Source organism: Triticum urartu, chromosome 5 (genome assembly GCF_003073215.2).
Source record: "Triticum urartu cultivar G1812 chromosome 5, Tu2.1, whole genome shotgun sequence".
NCBI lineage: Eukaryota > Viridiplantae > Streptophyta > Magnoliopsida > Poales > Poaceae > Triticum > Triticum urartu.
In genome coordinates, this window is record NC_053026.1 from 123,403,151 (window position 1) to 123,423,454 (window position 20,304).

Sequence of the window (20,304 nt, forward strand, 5' to 3'; positions counted from 1 at the left end):
CTACGCATCAAAACCACAACGATAGTTTGTCAATTTGACTCCGTTTTAACCTTCGCAAGGACCGGGCGTAGCCACACTCGGTTCAACTAAAGTTGGAGAAACTGTCACCCACAAGCCACCTCTGTGCAAAGCACGTCGGGAGAACCGGTCTCGCGTAAGCGTACGCGTAATGTCGGTCTGGGCCGCTTCATCCAACAATACCGCCGAACCAAAGTATGACATGCTGGTAGGCAGTATGACTTATATCGCCCACAACTCACATGTGTTCTACTCGTGCATATAACATCAAACCATAAAACCTAGGCTCGGGTGCCACTGTTGGGGAACGTAGTAATTTCAAAATTTTCCTACGACCACGCAAGATCATGGTGATGCATAGCAACGAGAGGGGAGAGTATGATCTACGTACCCTTGTAGATCGCATTAAACAAGATCCAGATATAATTTTCATGCTCAACGCTGGCACCAAATAACAATTATTTAGGTCTAATACTAATCCCGAAGGTAGATGTAGAGGTAGTGTGGCGACCGCAATCACATCGACTTTGGAACCGTTTCCCACGCGCATCGTCACCTCGTCCTTAGCCAATCTTCGCTTAATCCGTAGTCCCTATTTCGAGTTGCAAATATTAGCAACAGAACCAGTATCAAATACCCAGGTGCTACTGCGAGCATTAGTAAGGTACACATCAATAACATGTATATCACATATACCTTTGTTCACATATACCGAGTGATCTGTGCCTCTTTTGAGCATGATCAGTAAGGATGTTTTGTAGATAATGTTGATCTCTATCCATCCATGTCTTTATTTGCAATTATGGAGCACCCTAGCTTGAGTCAATCGAGCTCTACTTTTGCTATAAAATATTCCTGGCAGATTGTTAACATGTCTAGCAATTTTGCCGAGCTTGTTGTAGTTGATCCGTGCATGCTATGTTGTTGTTCTTGCCATTTATAGTTTCTATGCCATGTCTACTTGCTGGGTGTATGCTTAGTTTTTCATCTCTTGCCTTGTGGTGAGTGCATCGAGCTCGTAAACATGCCTACTTGGTATCTATTTTACCATGTTCCAGTTTTTCACTAAGTCTAAATCTGTTAACGATAATTGCTATGTTCACGTGGTTGCAATTGTATTTTCTGATCCCTTTTGTCTTATGGTCAGTAAGGGACTTTTGTTGTATGCTTTGAGTAGCTTCATGCCATGCCTTGCTTTTCCATGATATGTTCCTGTAGCATGCTGTTTCATTGCTCTGAACATTGCTTCCTGATGTTAAATTCCTGACATGCTGTTAATTCCACCAAGTCTGAAACCTGTTATCATGTGCACTTTTGCCATGCTTGTTTGAACCTGCTATTGAGTGAATTAGCCGTAGCTCAGTGTTCATCTTTTGTCAAGCATCTTGAGTGGATCCATGCCATGTATTTTGTTGCTATGTTTGAGTGCAGTAGCTTAATTATCTTGATGCATTTAGATGGCCACTTGTTCTTAATCGCAGACCGGAGCCATATTTGTTTTGCTTGCCATTTCCAAACCGTGCATCCGATTCCGGCGATCTTTATATTGATTTCGACCAAAATCAACTCCTATTTCTAGTGGCACTCTTGGATTTCCAATTTGAGGCCAGGTTCAATCATTCCTTTCCAAACCATGCATATGCATCACATATCGCATCCCGCATATCATACCATGTTTGCATCATGTTGTTTGTGCATTGCATGTGGTTGATTTTGTTACTTTTGCTTGTTGTTCTTGCTTTGGGTAGAGCCGGGAGACGAGTACGTGATCAAGGAACCCGTTGAGTACGCTTACGAGGATCAAGTCAACTCAAAGAACTTTGCAGGCAAGATGACCATACCCTCGAAATCACTTCTATCTTTGCTTGCTAGATGCTCGCTCTTTTGCTATGCCTATGCTACGACACCTACCACTTGCTTATCATGCCTCCCTTGCCATGTCAACCTCTAACTCACCATGTCCTAGCAAACCGTTGTTTGGCTATGTTACCGCTTTGCTCAGCCCCTCTTATAGCGTTGCTAGTTGCAGGTGAAGATTGGAGTTTGTTCCTTGTTGGAACATGTTTATTGTTGGGATATCATTATTATATATTGTTTATCTTAATGCACCTATATACTTGGTAAAGGGTGGAAGGCTCAGCCTTATGCCTGGTGTTTTGTTCCACTCTTGCCGCCCTAGTTTCCGTCATATCGATGTTATGTTCCCGGATTTTGCGTTCCTTACACGGTTGGGTTATAATGGGAACCCCTTGACAGTTCGCCTTGAATAAAACTCCTTCAGCAATGCCCAACCTTGGTTTTACCATTCGCCACCTAGCCTCTTTTTCCCTTGGGTTTCCGAAGCCCGAGGGTCATCTTTATTTAAACCCCCCTGGGCCAGTGCTCCTCTGAGTGTTGGTCCGACCGAGTAGACTGCGGGGCCACCTCGGGGCAACTTGAGGGTTGGTTTTACTCGTAGGATGTCTCATCTGAGTGTGCCCTGAGAACGAGATATGTGCAGCTCCTATCGGGATTTGTCGGCACATTCGGGCGGTGTTGCTGGACTTGTTTTACCATTGTCGAGATGTCTTGTAACCGGGATGCCGAGTCTGATCGGATTGTCTTGGGAGAAGGAATATCCTTCGTTGACCATGAGAGCTTGTGATGGGCTAAGTTGGGACACCCCTGCAGGGATTTGAACTTTTGAAAGTCGTGCCCGCGGTTATGGGCAGATGGGAATTTGTTAATGTCCGGTTGTAGAAAACCTTAACCTAAGCTTAATTAAAATGAATCAACTGAGTGTGTGGCCGTGATGGTCTCTTTTCGGCGCAGTCCGGAAAGAGAACACGGTCTCGAGTTATGTTTGATCGTAGGTTGTGCTAGGATCACTTCTTGATCATAGTTCATCGATCGTGCTTTGCCTCCTCTTCTCGCTCTCTTTTGCGTATGTTAGAGCATCTCCAGCCGTTGGTCCCCCAGGAGGGGCTAAAAATCGCCCCCTGGGGGCGCACCGGTGCTAAACCGCGCACTGGGGGCGTGATGCCCCCCAGTCGCGGCGCCCACGTTTTTCTGAAAAAGTCAAATACGGCGCAAACACGGCTCAAATTTATCACAAACATCGGCAAGTTCGTTCAAATTTAAACATATTTTACAAAAAAATAAAAAAAACTAGCACGGGCTGCCCCCGCCATCTCCATCGCCGCTCCTCGCCGTCTACCTCGCCGCTCGCCGCCCGCCGCCCGCCTTTGCAGTTCTACATGCCGAGGAGGCGGTAGAACCGCGTGTAGTCGCCGCCGCCGCCGTCCCTGCTGCATCCCTCCCCTGGTTGGCGCGGCGGGTTGGACGGTCCGGGGGCGTCGTCCTCGTCGCTGTCTGTGCGTGCCTCCGGCACGCTGGTGGTCGGCTTATATAGGCGGAGGCGCCGCGTGGTAGGCTTGGCCGGCGCATTATGCGTGGCTTGATAGCGTGGCGGCCGAGGGGACGCACGTCGCCCGGCCTTCACTGCGCCGCCCGTGAGGCATCAATGGAGGCTGACCGACGCAACAGCGCACAGCTTTGGCATTGATTCGCTGCGGGAAACGAGGCGATGAGGACGACGAAGCGGCGAGAAGAGAGTCGAGTTGCTGACGCAACTGGCCCACGGCTCTTCGCGCCAAAAAAGATTTGCCCGGCGCCCCGAGCGACCCCCGGCGCGCCGGGTTCAGGTTGGGTCCGCCGGTGCCAATTTTGGCCCGAGCCAGCGAAAACTGGGCCCTTGGGGGCGCGACTGGGCCGATTTTTTGGTGCCGGCGGCCGAAAAATCGCCTGGGGGGCCTTCTTGGGGGCGCGGCTGGAGAAGCTATTAGCCACCATATATGCTAGTCGCTTGCTGTAGCTCCACATCATACCTTTTACCCTACCTATAAGCTTAAATAGTCTTGATCGCGAGGGTGTGAGATTGCTGAGTCCCCGTGACTCACAGATTCCTTCCAAAACCAGATGCAGGGACCGATGATACCGCTCCAGGTGATTCGACAGATCTCAAGTGGGTGTTCGATGAGGACTCAGGACGATACTACGTGTCTTTCCCAGATGATCAGTTGTGGTGCCCAGTTGGGGCGATCGGGGACTATGTTGCATTTGGGGTTTATCTTTATTTTGGTTCCGTAGTCGGACCTTGAGTGTATTTGGATGAATGTAATGTTATTTATGCTATTTGTGTGACGTGGCGAGTGTAATCCAACTATGTATCCTTTTCCCTTATTGTATTACATGGGTTGTTGTGAAGATTACCTCACTTGCGACATTGCTTTCAATGCGGTTATGCCTCTAAGTCGTGCTTTGACACATGGGAGATATAGCCGCATCGAGGGCGTTACAACCTTGATGGGTGAACAGGACAGGCCATCTGCCTTTGACTCCTTGAGGTTAGAATAGTCATTAGGATCATATTCTGAACAAGAATCAACAGGTGGGGAGCGTATGAGTTTCATTGCATCCAGAATGGCACTCAATGCCTTGGTGCCAATTTTGTAAGTCATTGTAGTGTTTAGCTTCAAGAGTGGACTGCTGCTAGTGCGACACAAAGTAGCTACACAGATCATAGTGTAGATATAACGGGAAAACCTTAAGCATGAGAGTAAAATCAGCAAAGTGGAACTTGCTGGAATATATGTGCTAGTATTGCCGATACGGCTAGAAAGGCTTCGGATACCAGCACTCTTCAAGTGAAGGTGCGGTACTGTTAATATCAGTGTAACTCTCAAAGGTGACACAGCTCCCCGCATTTCCTTGCTATTCTTATAGAATTCAAGTGTGCAGGCCACTACAAATCCTATTCCTATATTTACAAGATCCTACGAATCAAAGAGGCTCAAAGTGTCCATCACAACCAACTGTATAGACCTCTACACTACAAATGTCCCTGCTCATCTTCAGTACAAGGAACATAATGTACTACTATCATACTCCCTCCGTTCCAAAATATAAGTCTTGGTAGAGATTTCCACTATGGATCACATACAGATGTATCCAGATACATTTTAGAGTGTAGATTCACTCATTTTTCTCCATATGTAGTCCATGGTGGAATCTATACAAAGACTTCTATTTAGGAACGAAGAGAGTACATATTAAAGAAGAACGAAAGAGGAACATGGTAAAGAAGAGCAAGCAGATTTTGGATAATAAAATGTTGGTTGTGCAGTGCCCACACATGATGAACCAGAGCGCATTAAGAATGCAACTCCCAGCTGTCTCTCGACCATTTCAGGCGGTTGGATGAAGATCCTACGTCTCCTAACCCTTCTTCTTCCTCGTCTCTGATTCTTCCCATACAGAACACCGCACGGGCCGCCGGCCGGACCACCGGCCCCCATCGCCTGTGTTCCTCCGCCACCCCCCCCCCCCCCCCCCCCCCCCCCCCCCCCCCCCCCCCCATCGAGTTTTCTTCGTTCGGTGAGGCCCCACAACCACCTGAGCCCCTTCGATCGCACCGGCAAACTCCGGCGAGCTCTGAAAAATCGACTGACCCAATTTTGAAATTTAGTCTACTGTGATTTAACTAGTGTGGAATATAAAAGGGGAAAACCATAAGCATTGGGAGTATAGTGTTGAGCGTGCCATGGCGGATCTGAATGTGCAAACCGGACAAAGGTAACTTCGCAACCAAGACAAGAAATCAGAGTAAAGGAGTGGCGATCTATTTTCTTGCTGCGATAAATAAGTTGAGCAGATACGAGAGAGTACTGCCTCTGGTGCGGCGTCGTGTACGCATCTGCTGAGAATTTGACGGTGCTATGGTAGCGATGGCTGTCGGCGGCATGGAAGCAGATCCAGGAGGGTAGACGGTGGTGGCGGGGTGCGGTGGACGAGACGGTCGTAGGAGCGGCGCCGGCACGGTGGACGATGGCGGGGATGAAGCGAGAGGACGGGATGCAAGGATCCCGGTCCGAAGCCATGGATGAGAGAGGTCGATCTCTTGTAATGGACGGCAGCATCGGGGTATCAGCTCCGGCATGGTGGAGGAGGACGGCGGTGGATGGGGTGGCGGACGGCGGCGGACGGAGGAGGGTGGGGTGGAGAGGGTTTGGCGCCCACGGAGTACGAGTGGGGAAAAGGGAGGTAGAGAGGAAGGGGGAACCATGTATTCAGGGCGCGCTTGTCTCAAATGCGAGGAAATTTACAAACTTAGCCCCCGTTTCAAATTTCTACTACATCACAGCAACATTAGTCGGTTGGGGATAGGACGGTAATCTCGCATACACCGAATATTTGCCGACGAGAGTTTGTTTTTGGCGCCCACCGTGTATGAATATGAATCGGGGAGGGAGTCGATTTCGGCCGAGGACACACTGTGTTTTGGCGCCCACTGTGTATGAATCCGGGTGAGAGGCGGTTACGTCACGTTTGGGTGAAATTACAAACCTACCCCTATAGAAAACTATAGAAATCCAGCAGATAGGCTTTGCGTGGTAGGGATAGGCAGTAGTGATTTCCATCTCGCAGATTTTGGTTTCGGGCGGTTACTGCGACTTTCTCCGCTTCGTTCAAATTTTGCAGAGTGCACGTTTACCGTTCCAACTCAATTTGAATCCCGTTTGTATTCTATTTTTTTCCGGGAGGGATCCATTTTCAATTGGAATTACATTCTATATACATCATTTTTATATATATACTTTCAAAAGCACAACACCATTTATACATAAATATGGTTTACAAATGGCATGATCTCAGATTCATAAGGTTGTATCCATCAATTTGGATTTTCAAATATTTGAAACCACTTTATGTTGAAATCCAATGTATGCATTCCTCGCTAACTGTCTCTAATTAATGTGTGTTTCATGCTGTTTTTTTTACTTCTCAAACATGTATAATGTGTTTCACACACGCAACATATAGTGTAATCCCGTTTAGACATTAATTGCATATAAACCATGCATTGTTTGTAATTGAAGAATCTATGGATCACCAATATTGATAAACTATATAACATTACATGTGTGCCCAAATTCAAATGAATATGCATGTTTGATACACCAATTTGCGTTATGATATTATCGATGTCGTGATCTCCAGTTTAAATATTTGAATCCCCTTTAATCCGGATATTCGTCTCATATAGCTATCACTCATGCTTATATAGGACTATCTCTCTGGACCTATACGCGTTCATCGTCTCTCAGGTATCTCTCGTGCTACCTGTATGTCGACAATGATCTTTTATCTTCGTAACACACTGATGGTACTCTCTCCCTCGACCTTCATCACTCTATCTCTCTCTAAGTATATCTCGCTCCCTGCTATGTGTCTCTAACTATGATTCTCTATGTGGAATCTCTTTCTCTCACACAAACACAAAACTTTGTCTCCCGAGGTCTCATTTCTCTCTACTATTACCATGTGTGCCACTCGCACACCCCTCATACAGATATGTCTTTTGCTCCTTAGATATGAGAACCTACGAGTCTTCCTCTTCAATATCTCTTTCTCACACACAAACACAAACTCTGTCTCCCAGGGTCTCATATTTCTCCATTGTTCTCTTGTATGTCGCTCACACACACCCTCTCTCCATTGTTCTCAAACAAACAAGTTCTCTCGATGTCGACTCCTCTCATGCGCACACACCTTCTCTTCCCTCTCTACGGGCATTTTCTCTCCCGCGCTCCATCGTTGGTGGCCTCTGCCATACACATCACCTCTCTATGATGAAGCCATGCACACTTAAATTACATCCGCAAAGAGGACCCCGCGACACACACACACACGCACCCCCCACACACACACTAAGACTCCATCTCTCTCTCACACACACACACACAAACACACACACACATGCACGCACGCATGCATGCCCCCCCCCCACACACACACACACACTAAGACTCCATCTCTCTCTCACACACACACAAACTAAGATTCCATCTCTCTCTCTCCTCTCTCTGTCTCTCACACACCCCACACACACTAAGACTCCATCTCACACACACATGCTCTAGGCGGAGCATTTGTTCCTACCACCCTTCATCCAACCTTACCCGTATGATAAAAAATCACCTTTATTTACTTGCATAACATGTACAAATTCCACTTTACTTTAGTAGTCAGCAAACTTATCATCTGTACCCTTATAAAAAAAACGAGTTGGCGGTGATGGTGTGCCTGCCATCTTGTAATACAGACCATATGATCTATATCTGAGGATAGAAAGCAAACTATGATAATTTTACAAAAGATACCCGCACCTCTCTCCACATCATTATCTCCCGCAACCTCATTGCTCAGAAATTAAAAAAGGAATAAGTCCTCGGAACAATCTAGCATGCATGGTGGCCGCTGGCGCCTGCCGGCGCCGTCCATCCCCATGCCTCCGCCCATTCCGACCACCAGTCACCACCATGCTCCACTCCTCCTCGCCTTATCTCTCATCTTTCATTTTTTGATGACATTCTCGAGATACCAATTTTCCGATAAAATTCTCGAGATATCATTAGTTTTTACACATGGGATTACTCCTACATGGGTCAATCACAACAGGTGTTTTGTAAAAAAATGCATATTGATGTTCCCTACAATGCACGAGAATCTTGCTTGTAATTATATAACGCAGATCACGAGCAGGAAGTGACATTTTTTTGACACAACCACGTTAACATGGCCACGTAAATCACTAGCTAAAGTAAATACCATTATACTTATATCCTGATGCAAAAGGTTGAGTACATGTCCGAAGAGTAGAGTCGCACACATGCACCCTGTCTCTCAGAATCTCTCTCACACACACACCAGTTACGTGACGCCCACTTAAGCAGACACGTATGTTACAATTTGTGCACCCGCGGGTACACGTGATGCTGCGCATTTATTTAAGCCGGAAGGCGAACCCAAACAGTAGCTGCATTCATTCCCCTCCCGCCGCCTCTTCTCTGGTCGCCGTCGCCCGGTAGCCATGGGTCGGCCAAAGGTAACAACATACGCCATACTCCCGCTGGAGCGGCGCTTTAATATGGAAATTTTAGTGGTCATGCATGCATCTTTTTGTGCTAGCACTCCTATATAAGGGTTGACCGTTCGCTTCCCGCGGACGTGTGCGGGCGGTGGAAGAGGAAGGAGAAGGGAAGCGGGCTGTGGAGTAACGTTTTTTACCACAATTTCTTAGGAAACTGAGTGCAATAATTGAGTAGTTTTGCAAACTACCAGTACTACACCTGAAACGGTTCAAAACCTATACTCCCTTGCCAGCGCGCGCTTCCCACGTGAAACGGTCAGTGTCGCCCTGGAGCGTTAGTCCCGCATTAATGCCCGGCCAGAGCGGAGGCGGCCTCTCACTGGCGCCGGCTTTGAAGTGGCGCGACGGCCGAGAGAGAGCCGCTTCCCGGTGCACGCGACTGCTACGCGTCGAGACTGGCCATAGGCCCTGTTTGGATCCATGGTTTAGAGTTTGTTTGAGCTAGTTGGGGCTCAAATAGCCCTAAAGTATCCAAGCATGAGGGTTTAAATTGGAGCAAGTTGCACCGGTCCCACCAAAAAAAACTATCCCACCCAAGAGGTGCTAACTGGAGATAGTTCTCATTGGGACCACTGAAAAATCACTTTTCTCTCTCCATGAAGTGCATTTATTGTCAATCTAACCCTGTCACCCAAACACCTCTTTGGCTACAGTTAGTTCAGGGTTAGTCATGAGTTAGTCTAACCTCTAGCTAAGTTAGAGTATCAAATAGGAGCAGTATAGGACATGCAAGTTGCTCAAAGCATATAGGAAAATTCATACGTGAAAAGATTTTTTTTCTTTTTGAAAACGAAACATGGAAGGAATTTTTTAGAATGCTCTTGGCATGTCGCTAACATGTGATAGTTAACCGACCTCAATAGACGGCAGAAACGCCAGCCCGCCGCACTTTGATAGAGACGAGGAGGGAGAAGCGATACAGGCTGCTGGATTACTAGAGATAGGTGTCGCACGTAAGCCAAGAAATATGGTGATAGCGTGGGTTAGCATGTACTAGTATGATGTAACTACACTGGGCTGTCGTGTTTCGTACTCTTACAGTCCACTGCGGAGATGATTGGTTAATTTTATATTGCTGAATAATATTAAATATTATGAGTGCAGACACTCCACCACGAGGTTCCTTGCTCCTTCTCAGTCGTCCGGAATCTATGTTCTTCCACTCTATTTTTTTACGTGAGCTTTGTTCATCCTTTTGCCAACACGCGAGACATCTAGCATCAAGGTGCACGTGTTATGCAAGGATCGTTCCATCTATATGAAGAACACGTGGGACTAGAACTACAAGACGGACATGTACCCAGGAGTGGACGTACGATCCTGAGTAATGTAGCGCAGTAAGTGAAGTAGAAAGGTACAAATGGTATGAACATGTGTGGCATATAGGGTGTGTTTGGTTGCGTTCTCGTCTCAGCATAGTTGTTCCATCTTCATGCATGCTCAACTCAACACCCCTCTTCATGCATGCTCTCTTCATGCATGCCTCTAGTGTATTTGTGCTAAACTAGTGTGGACTCGTGCACCCTCCATACACTCTACCAAACACCCAAAAGTAGGTCGAGAAGGGAACTCTTGGGCGGCATTTGTCTCTTACTACGTACTACCACTAAATGTTGTACGTGCAATGCACGGTGATGTTATGGAGTATGTGCCTAAGTACTCTACTACTACTATATTAGTTGGAGGCACATATTAACTTTTATATTTGTTTACATGTATGCCCCGAGACCTTCCAACTAGACATGTCTTTCTCTCTAGGTTGCACTTTGTATCGTTCATACCACTAAGTACTACTACGTGTGGTCTCCGACCCAGAAGTGGAAGAAGTGGAGACGCTCTACCACGCTGTTTTTTACGTTGGGCTCTACCACGATGTTCATGTCCCACTCCTTTCGCTGACGCGTGGGACATCCAGCACGTGCCGTGTTTGGCACCCTTCGTCGTAAGAGTTGAAACGCTAGCATTTATCAGAAATAAAAAATAATTATAAATCGGCAGTGATACTATTTTTTTGCGAACCAATCAGCAGTGATACTATACCACGCGGTTTCCTTGCTCCTCGATATCGAAAAGAATACTTCCATTCGCCGACATGTGGGACGTAGACCATCCTGGTCCACTTGCCATGCACGCAGAACTCCAAGGGAGAGTCACCCAGGTCGTCGCGCCGCAGTAACAATGACTAATGACCGTCAAATCACAGGCCCACTTCCCACTTTGAAGTTGCTCGGACGAAGGAACCATCATGACTTCGTTGAATTCCGCTTCTTCAAGAAAACTACTGTACCAGCAGTACTGCTAGCTACAGTAGTTACTCCAACAGAGGCCTCCTTTCGTTCATAGGATAGGAATATGAAAATCATAGGAAGTGAGATGACATGCATCTCAATTCCTATAGAGAAAGAGATGACATTTGATGCTTAGGATAGGAATTTTTCCATTTCGTCTAGGCTAATTTACTGGTACTTTGCTCTAAAAACTACAGTAGTAACTAGTAGTATTGGTACATGCTCGTACTCAGACACAGACACACATACTAACTACTAGTACTACTACTTCTCACATGCTGGCCAGACGTCGTCATTCTCCTTCCCGGCTTTGTCGGCAACACCCCACCGTGCTTGGATCTCTGCCGACCTCTCCGCAGCAGCGCGTGCGACCTTTTCTTTCTTGCGGCGGCGGGCCTATCTTTTTCTTGAGTGCTTTCTGACTTTTCCGCTCCCTCTGTGCGGCTTTGGCCGCCTCTTGCTCTACCGCCCATTCGGCCTTGGCATCTTCAAATTCCTCCCACATAGTTGTGAGGTCGCGAGAGGCGATGAACTCGGCACGCGGGATGCCATCGCTTCCCTACCATTTTGTGTGCGGTCGTGGGCGGCGAGGAACTCGACGCGGCGGGATGCCATCGCTGCCTTACTGGTTAGTGTGCGGCGCGGTGGCATGAATGACGCTTGGTGAGAGCTCTGGGGTGGAGTGGCCGGACAACCGTATAGTGCATTGGTTTGTCAAAAGCTCAAGGACAGAAGACGAAGCAAATTTGGATTCCCCTTCAATCCTGGTCATTTATTACCGAGTAAAATGCATTGGCGATCATCAAACTTGTCTTGATAGCTCACTTTGATCATTGTATACGAGATATGGTGATTATATGGTCACTGGCTCAGCGTATAGCTCCGTATTTGTCTGGTTAACCAGTCAAACAGTCCGCATGCGCCTCATCAGCTCGTGTTCTTTATCTATCTACGCGAGCCTACCTATCAATGGAGAAAGAAATATTGTAAAAACCAAAATTATGTGTATGTGGGGAATCAAACCACAGACTCGTCGCTACAACGCACCCTCGTCAGCCAAATGAAAATGAAATACTTCGCGTCAGACACTCACGCTCATGTTGTCAAAGCATGCTAATGCATGCACGTCGCCCTCTAAATCAAAGTCCTGCTCATGGCGCAACGCAAACGACGAGCCCATCACCTGCGCGCCCCGGCGGTGCCTGACATTACTGTTTAGATGTTTGATGGAGGCCTATGCGAACGCCGAGCATGTATTCACCTGGCTCAACACCAACGGTCATACTCGGACCGCCTTGCTCATGTATATTGTCCATCACAACGACAATCTATAAAATAGCCTAAGCTAGAGAGGGTACTATGGTAGTATGGTACAGAGTATGTACTATCGTGAGCGACCGATCTTGGTGCCACTGCACACCGAAACCCCTTCCATCGCTAGCGCGCGCTTCCCATCTAAAACGGTCACCGTCTCTCCAGAATGTCAATGCCGCATTCACCGGACTTAACTGCAGGTGCAATTGGTGTGTCACTGGCATGCGGGCCAGATGCCCGTTGGGCCCACATGTCAGTAACCCAAACGCATCTGCAGTTAAGTCACTGAAGCAGCGTCCGCATTCACGCCCGACGAACCTACTCCGGCGCCAGTTGTCCATCCGTCTGCCGCGGCTCATTGCCATTCACCCGCTATATTAACTTGAGCCCCAGCTCCCAGCCATAGCCAAAGACCCACACTTATTTTCCCTTCTGTCACTATAAGAAATATGTCAACTTGCGACCATCACTATTGGTCACTGAAAGGTCATTATTTTTCATTTGCGACCTTTTTGCGACCAAAAACAGATGGTCAAAAGCTGGCGGTCGCAAACTGAAATTAACGACCTTCTTTATGATATGTAAAAGGTCATTGGTTCCACGACCAACTTTTTGGTCACTAGCACCCTCTCCAGGCCACGTAGAGATCCAGCGTGGCAAGCTGACGTGGATAAGAATCAGCCCGGTCCAATTTGGTGTTTTAAATGGGCTGAGCCCAACAATTCAGCCTATTTGTATTTTTTTCAGTCAATTTTTGGTTGGGTTCATGAGCCAAGCCCAATATTGCAGCCTTTTTTACTGATGGGCCGTGGCCTTCTTTCCATCAATTGATTTTCTATTTTTCAATCGTTTTATTTTAGAGCTGGTCCCACTAGTCAGATAGATCCCACATGTCAAAAATTTCAAAATTTCTTAGATTATATTCATAAGTGGGACATAAATTGGTCCCGCTGGTCAAGTTTCCATTTCACATATTTTTAACATACATACTCACTATTTTGAAATAGGACGGGAAAAATATAATTCATCAAATAACACTACATTAGTCTTTTACAATCTGTTACAATATTACAATTTACAGTGCTAAGTAGGGCTTCACTGATTCGCACTTGGCTTCATGGCTTCACACTCCAAACAAATTAGGCCTAGAGCTCCTGTAAAAGAGTGAACAACTTCAATATTAGTGTACTACTACTGAGGCCAGAACCAAACAACTTCGATATTACAATAGAAAGAAGTCTCAGGTTTATCAAGCACAGCAAAACAACAGTGTGACTAAAAACAAAAGAGGTCACAGGTTTAGATTGAAAAGGAAGAGCTAGTTATGCATGATGTCACATGTTTAAAGAAAAGATCAAGACCACAATTTTAACAAGACATATATAGTCAGTCCAATTGAACAAAGGCTGGACAGTAGCAATAAGAGTATTTAAGTGGAGATGTAGCAGACAATCAAATGAATATATTGTGGAGACGATGAATAAAATTAGGCAATCATCAATGGAGAGCATCTAATGCTCGAAATCAAACAAACGATATGTTTAGCCAACCAAGAAGGAAACACTAACAAAACAGTGGCCATTTGAGGTGGTGAGCTAGATGAGGTACAAACTGAGATGACATTCAATCATCCGGTAGCAAAACAAGCTTACTAGCTAGCTAGTACACTAGAACGTGACCATCCAACATGCACACACGCATCATGCAGGAACATATATGAACATTTTCTATAAGGGGGACATCAAGACCTTGTTTTGGAAGGACTAAAGATCACTTGAACGAGTTCTGGTCATCATGTGCTTCTTCACCAACAGGCTCATTTATTGTTGCTGCTCATCCTCCTACTCCATCTACATGGACAAGAGCAAGTTAGTTGTTTGCATGGCATTCACTTAATAAAACTGCATGTATAATCATCTACATTACTTCTTCAGTATAGTACAGTACAAAGGATGGATGGGTTTGAGTTCAAATGTTTGCTTGCACGTGTACTACTCATATACTTAGGCACATGGAAAATCAACTACAAGTAGGAACACGATGAGCAAGAACAAGCTAGTAAGACATTAGCAGTAGAACAACCATAATATGAAGCAAATAGAGGAACCACAAGGTAATTCTACTGATTTCATTGAAACAATAGTGACAATTTTAGGCAGTGTGCTAGATGAGGTGCAAACTAAGATGACATTCGTTCATTCTGTATCAAAGCAAGCTTATTAGATAGCTAGTACATGACCAGTCATCACTAGACGAGTCATGGCTTCAGTTGGTAAAGCCCCCCAAAAGGGAGAGAGAAAAAAGCAGATCACTCCGCCCACCTTCATCATCACAGGAACGACAAGCAGTTTTAGACTCCGCCCACCTTCATCATCACAGGAACGACAGACAGTTTTAGATCATAAAACTAATGTTCCAACTTAGCGCTCCATCAGAGAACCAACTAAATTTGCTGGAGCGGGAGCGGCGAACAAACCTCCACACTCGAGGCCATTCTGAAGCCTCACTTCGAACCGCAGGACAACTGTCCCATCCTTCAAAGTAACAGGGCTATCAAGCTCTTTGACTATGGCATATTTCCTGGCTGGCTCGCTAACAAGGAGACCATAGTCTTCATGGCCATCACTCTTCTCGTGCTTCCATACACCTGCATGACAGATTTATAGCAAAACTGGATACAAGAAGTGTTGTGTAAAAACTATTGGTGGAACAACAGATTTTGACAGGAAATGGAATCAGACAGATAACTAGCTACCTGGGAAACAATGGAGATAAACAAAGAACAACAGGCCTAGGTTTAACACAGAAATCCTACCTTCAGTACGGAAATAACAGGGCGCAAACATCAATGAACAATATGGCAAAAGTTAGAAATTACATGATTTTACAGTTAGCATCTACTAATAGCTATACTTCGTTCCATCGGTATTATCAGAATCCCGATCAAGAATCAAGTATATTAAGGTAGTTAAGAGCTAGGCGTTGCATTTTGCTTCTATCATTTGTAGCAACAGTTTTCATCAACTCTATGTAGAATCATGGAGATATTGATTTAATTGTGCAGGCAATTGCTAGGTAGTAAAGAGCTAAGCGTTGCACTATGTTGCTATCATATGATGAATATTTCCGCCAATGAAACTAGTGTAAGCATTAGACTCTAGCAGTACTGAAACAGTTCCAGGAAATGAAAAATTGGTGCCGGTTTTCTTTATATTTTCCTTTCTGACCTTTATAAGGAGAAAATTAAGTGTAAGCTTTGACAGGATGATAGTAAAGAGTTAAAAAATACTATATTCTTACCAGTCAATGTTTTGAGTGCATGATGTTTTTGTTGTTAGATACTTAAATATCCTAACTACATCATGATAAATTAAACAATAAGTAACCAGTTCAACAGTACAGAGATGATGTACCAAATGTTTAAGATATACATCCCCTTTGCTTGAATCCATGGAAATTGTGCATAATCAATTATCTCATATCACTTGACAAAAATAGAAACAACATGTTTGAGATTACTAGTGCAACATATGACCAAATCAATCAACCACGACCAGCTTGAATACAACATGTATGCACAGGTTGGATTGAGAGAATACCAGTACAATGCAATTATTTGGTGGACGAATGATCTCAATTAGGACTTGTCCAAGAAGCAAGTCGGACCACTTCATTACAACATATGGTCGCAGCTCTATTTTGATTTTTCACTACTCAGACTGATCAATGAAAGAAAAGCCCTTTTTACAGGGTATTAAAGAACAATGGCATGTGCCCCTATACGTAGGGTGGTGGCAACCATTCATCACTATGAAGGACAGATGGCAAGATCTTTTGCACAAATTTAACAGTGAAATACAAGTGCATGATCTTTGCTCGTCTACTACTACTACACACGCCAAACAGGATTAGCTGGCTGCCTAGCTCTATTGATTTCAGGAGGCGGTAGCAGCAGCATGTGCAAGGTGTTTGGTCCAAGGCACAAGGTAGAATCCCACAGGCCAAAACTAATACGCCCGCTAGAATCCTGAGCAGGCACAAGGTAGAACAAACGAAGTTGGGGTTTGGTCCAAGGCACCAGAACGTAGCTTGCCCCGTGAGCGCGAGCCAATAGGGCACCAGTAGTTAGTCGGCTAGCTGGACGGGGTGCAGACAGAGGAGGGAGAGCTGGCCAGCAGCCGCCGCCAAGAGACGAAGCGCGAGAGGGGATCCGATCGGAACCTCGGCCGGCCGGCCAGGACTGGAGGAAGGGGTTGGGGGAATCCGTACCGGCGAGCAGAGGAGACTTCCGTCGCGGTCGCGGTCGTGGATGAGATCAGAGACGCGGACGAGATCAGAGAAGCTGTGCCCGACGATGATGTTGTTGATGGGGATGAAGATGAGTTTGACAAAGAAGCCGTCGAATCCCATGACGACGAACCCGATTGCCATCTACGTCGCCACCTTGGTGAACTCTGCGTGCCAAATCAGCGTCAGATCTGGAGAAAGAGGAAAACAAACCGGATCCGAAACGAGGAGAGCGAGCGAGAGCGTCCTTACCCTTGCGGTCAGGCTTGTGGCTGCGCTTGACGAGGCAGACACTGTCCTTGGCGAACTCAGGAAAGGAGGCACACCGCCACGGAGAAGGGGGGTCCGACGGGTTGCGGTGCAGGTTGAGGTACGGGTATAGGGTTAGTGAAGGAGGTGGCTTAGGGTGGCGATGCAGTGGGGAAGGGAGGGGCTCTGGGTGGCGATGCGGTGAGGAAGGGCATGGAGAGGCCATGGATGCGGTGAGGAAGGGCTCGCTGGTGGAGCTGATGGGGAGGTGGCGGCGGCGGCGATCTGGAAGGGGGGAGGGGGGAGACAGAGAGGGGTTTGTGATGGGGTGGAGCCAGAGAGTTTGCGGTGGGGAATGGATAGGTGGATGGATGGATGTGGGATGAGGAGATAGATGGATGGATGGATATGTGCCATGTCATCGATCCATGGCACAAACGTCTCCATCAATGAAAATTAAGGGCGCATAATTGTGTGTCTTCTTTAGTTTTCTTATATATTTTTCATCAACTAGAAAACATGACCGTGTGTTGCAACGAAAATAAATGAAAATTTGGTCAAAATACATAGCCTTGAAGATCATCCATAATGCCCCTGCGAAAAAAAGATCATCCATAACGCCCCTGCAAAAAAATACCATCCATAACGAAAGACGCGTAATTGGGGAGGCTATGAATAATCTTCGCTGAAAATATTATATGATGCAGTGTGAGTGCTTTTGACAACTGTGGCATCTAACTGAAACTTTCATTGTTGTAGAAGTAAGAGGAGATAGACCAACGATAGAAATATCAAAATAAGAAAAATAATATTAGCTTACACTAAACCTTCCAAAACTCTACTGAATCTTACAACCCGAGATGCGGGATGACAAAAGAAGATCTAATAGACGACCCATCCATGATCATATGTATCACAGTGACCACTTTGCACACACCCATATGTAATCAACATGACAACATATGTATTTATCAATGATACGTCTTCAATGTATCTATAATTTTTGATGCTCCATGCTATATTATCTTCTGTTTTGGACATTATTGGGCTTTATTATTCACTTTTATATTGTTTTGGGGACTAACCTATTAACCCGAGGCCCAGCGCAGAATTGTTTTTTGCCTATTTTAGAGTTTCACAGAAAAAGAATATCAAACAGAGTCCAAACGGAATGAAACCTTCGGGAACATGATTTTTGGAACGAACAAGATCCAGGAGACTTGGACCCCACGTCAAGCAACCAACAGGGAGGCCACGAGGTAGGGGGCGCACCTACCCCCACCCCCCGAGGCGTGCCCTCCACCCTCGTGGGGCCCATATTGCTCCACCGACGTACTCCTTCCTCCTATATATACCTACGTACCCCCAAACGATCAAATACGGAGCCAAAACCCTAATTCCACCGCCGTAACTTTCTGTATCCATGAGATCCCATCTTGGGGCCTGTTCCGGAGCTCTGCCGGAGGGGGCATCGATCACGGAGGGCTTCTACATCAACACCATAGCCTCTCTGATGAAGTGTCCATAGTTTACTTCAGACCTTCGGGTCCATAGTTATTAGCTAGATGGCTTCTTCTCTCTTTTTGGATCTCAATACAAAGTTTGCCCCCTCTCTTGTGGAGATCTATTCGATGTAATCTTGTTTTATAGTGTGTTTGTTGATACCGATGAATTGTGGGTTTATGATCAAGTTTATCTATGAACAATATTCGAATCTTCTCTGAATTCTTTTATGTATTATTGGTTATCTTTGCAAGTCTCTTCGAATTATCAGTTTGGTTTGGCCTACTAGATTCTTTTATGTATTATTGGTTATCTTTGCAAGTCTCTTTGAATTATCAGTTTGGTTTGGCCGACTAGATTGATATTTCTTGCAATGGGAGAAGTGCTTAGCTTTGGGTTCAATCTTGCGGTGTCCTTTCCCAGTGACAGTAGGGGCAGCAAGGCACATATTGTATTGTTGCCATCGAGGATAACAAGATGGTTTTTTTTATCATATTGTATGAATTTATCCCTCTACATCATGTCATCTTGCTTAAAGTGTTACTCTGTTCTTATGAACTTAATACTCTAGAAGCATGCTGGACAGCGGTCGATGTGTGGAGTAATAGTAGTAGATGCAGGCAGGAGTCGGTCTACTTGTCTCGAACGTGATGCCTATATACATGATCATACCTAGATATTCTCATAACTATGCTCAATTCTGTCAATTGCTCAACAGTAATTTGTTCACCCACCGTAAAATACTTATACTATTGAGAGAAGCCACTGGTGAAAACTATGGCCCCCGGGTCTATCTTTCATCATATCAATCTTCCAACACTTAGTTATTTCCTTTGCTTTTATTTTACTTTGCATCTTTATCATAAAAATACCAAAAACTTTATCTTATCATATCTATCAAATCTCACTCTCGTAAGTGACCGTGTAGGGATTGACAACCCCTTATCACGTTGGTTGCAAGGATTTATTTGTTTTGTGTAGGTGCGAGGGGCTCGCGCGTAGCCTCCTACTGAAATGATACCTTGGTTCTCAAAAACTGAGGAAAATACTTACGTTACTTTGCTGCATCACCATTTCCTCTTCAAGGAAAAACCAACGCAGTGCTCAAGAGGTAGCAATCAACCTCTGAGATGAAAATTAGGAGCCATGTTTGTGAACTCAGCTGTTTATTGTGAACCATCTCTTAACCTTGCCTGTTGAAGTAAGCCACTGTTCATCTTCTTTGCACGGAAATTTCATTTTCCATTTTTGAGTGCCCGAAATGAGTTTTTTTGTAAAGGACCTACCATATATTTTTTGCAAAATTGGACAAAATAATTTTTCTAAAATACTAGGCCATATTTAAACCACAACTGACCAAATGGTTGGGTGTTAGAAGCCTTGATCCACCTCTGGTGAAAAAGACAAATTTCTGCTGATTCAGCAGGAAGCGGGTCAAATTTAAACTGCAGCTGCCTCATAGTTTGCTCTTTATTTAAAAAAATCATTTATAGGTACATAAGTATCTATTCAATCAGAGAAACATCAAAAGTTTTCCAACATTCAACCACTAGCTAGGAACGATCAAGCCCGCCGTTTTGACCGCATTTTGAAACGGGCATAAAAAATTCACAAAAAATCAAAAACTTGGAAAACCTTCGCATTGTGTCATTATATGTGACCAAGTTGCTAGAA

At 45.4% G+C, this 20,304-nt stretch overlaps 1 long non-coding RNA gene across 2 annotated transcripts; it reads right to left on the reverse strand.

The window, feature by feature from the left end:
• Window positions 1-13,517: 13,517 nt before the first annotated feature.
• On the reverse strand, window positions 13,518-17,476 carry LOC125508153. 2 transcript variants are annotated; one of them, XR_007283230.1, is made up of 6 exons: window positions 17,131-17,467; window positions 16,861-17,045; window positions 15,068-15,238; window positions 14,913-14,956; window positions 14,340-14,441; window positions 13,566-13,745 (listed from the first exon to the last, which is right to left on the reverse strand). It is a non-coding gene; the product is annotated as an uncharacterized LOC125508153 (long non-coding RNA). The 2 variants fall into 2 exon arrangements; XR_007283229.1 differs by having other exon boundaries at window positions 13,518-13,745; window positions 15,068-17,045; window positions 17,131-17,476.
• Window positions 17,477-20,304: the final 2,828 nt, after the last annotated feature.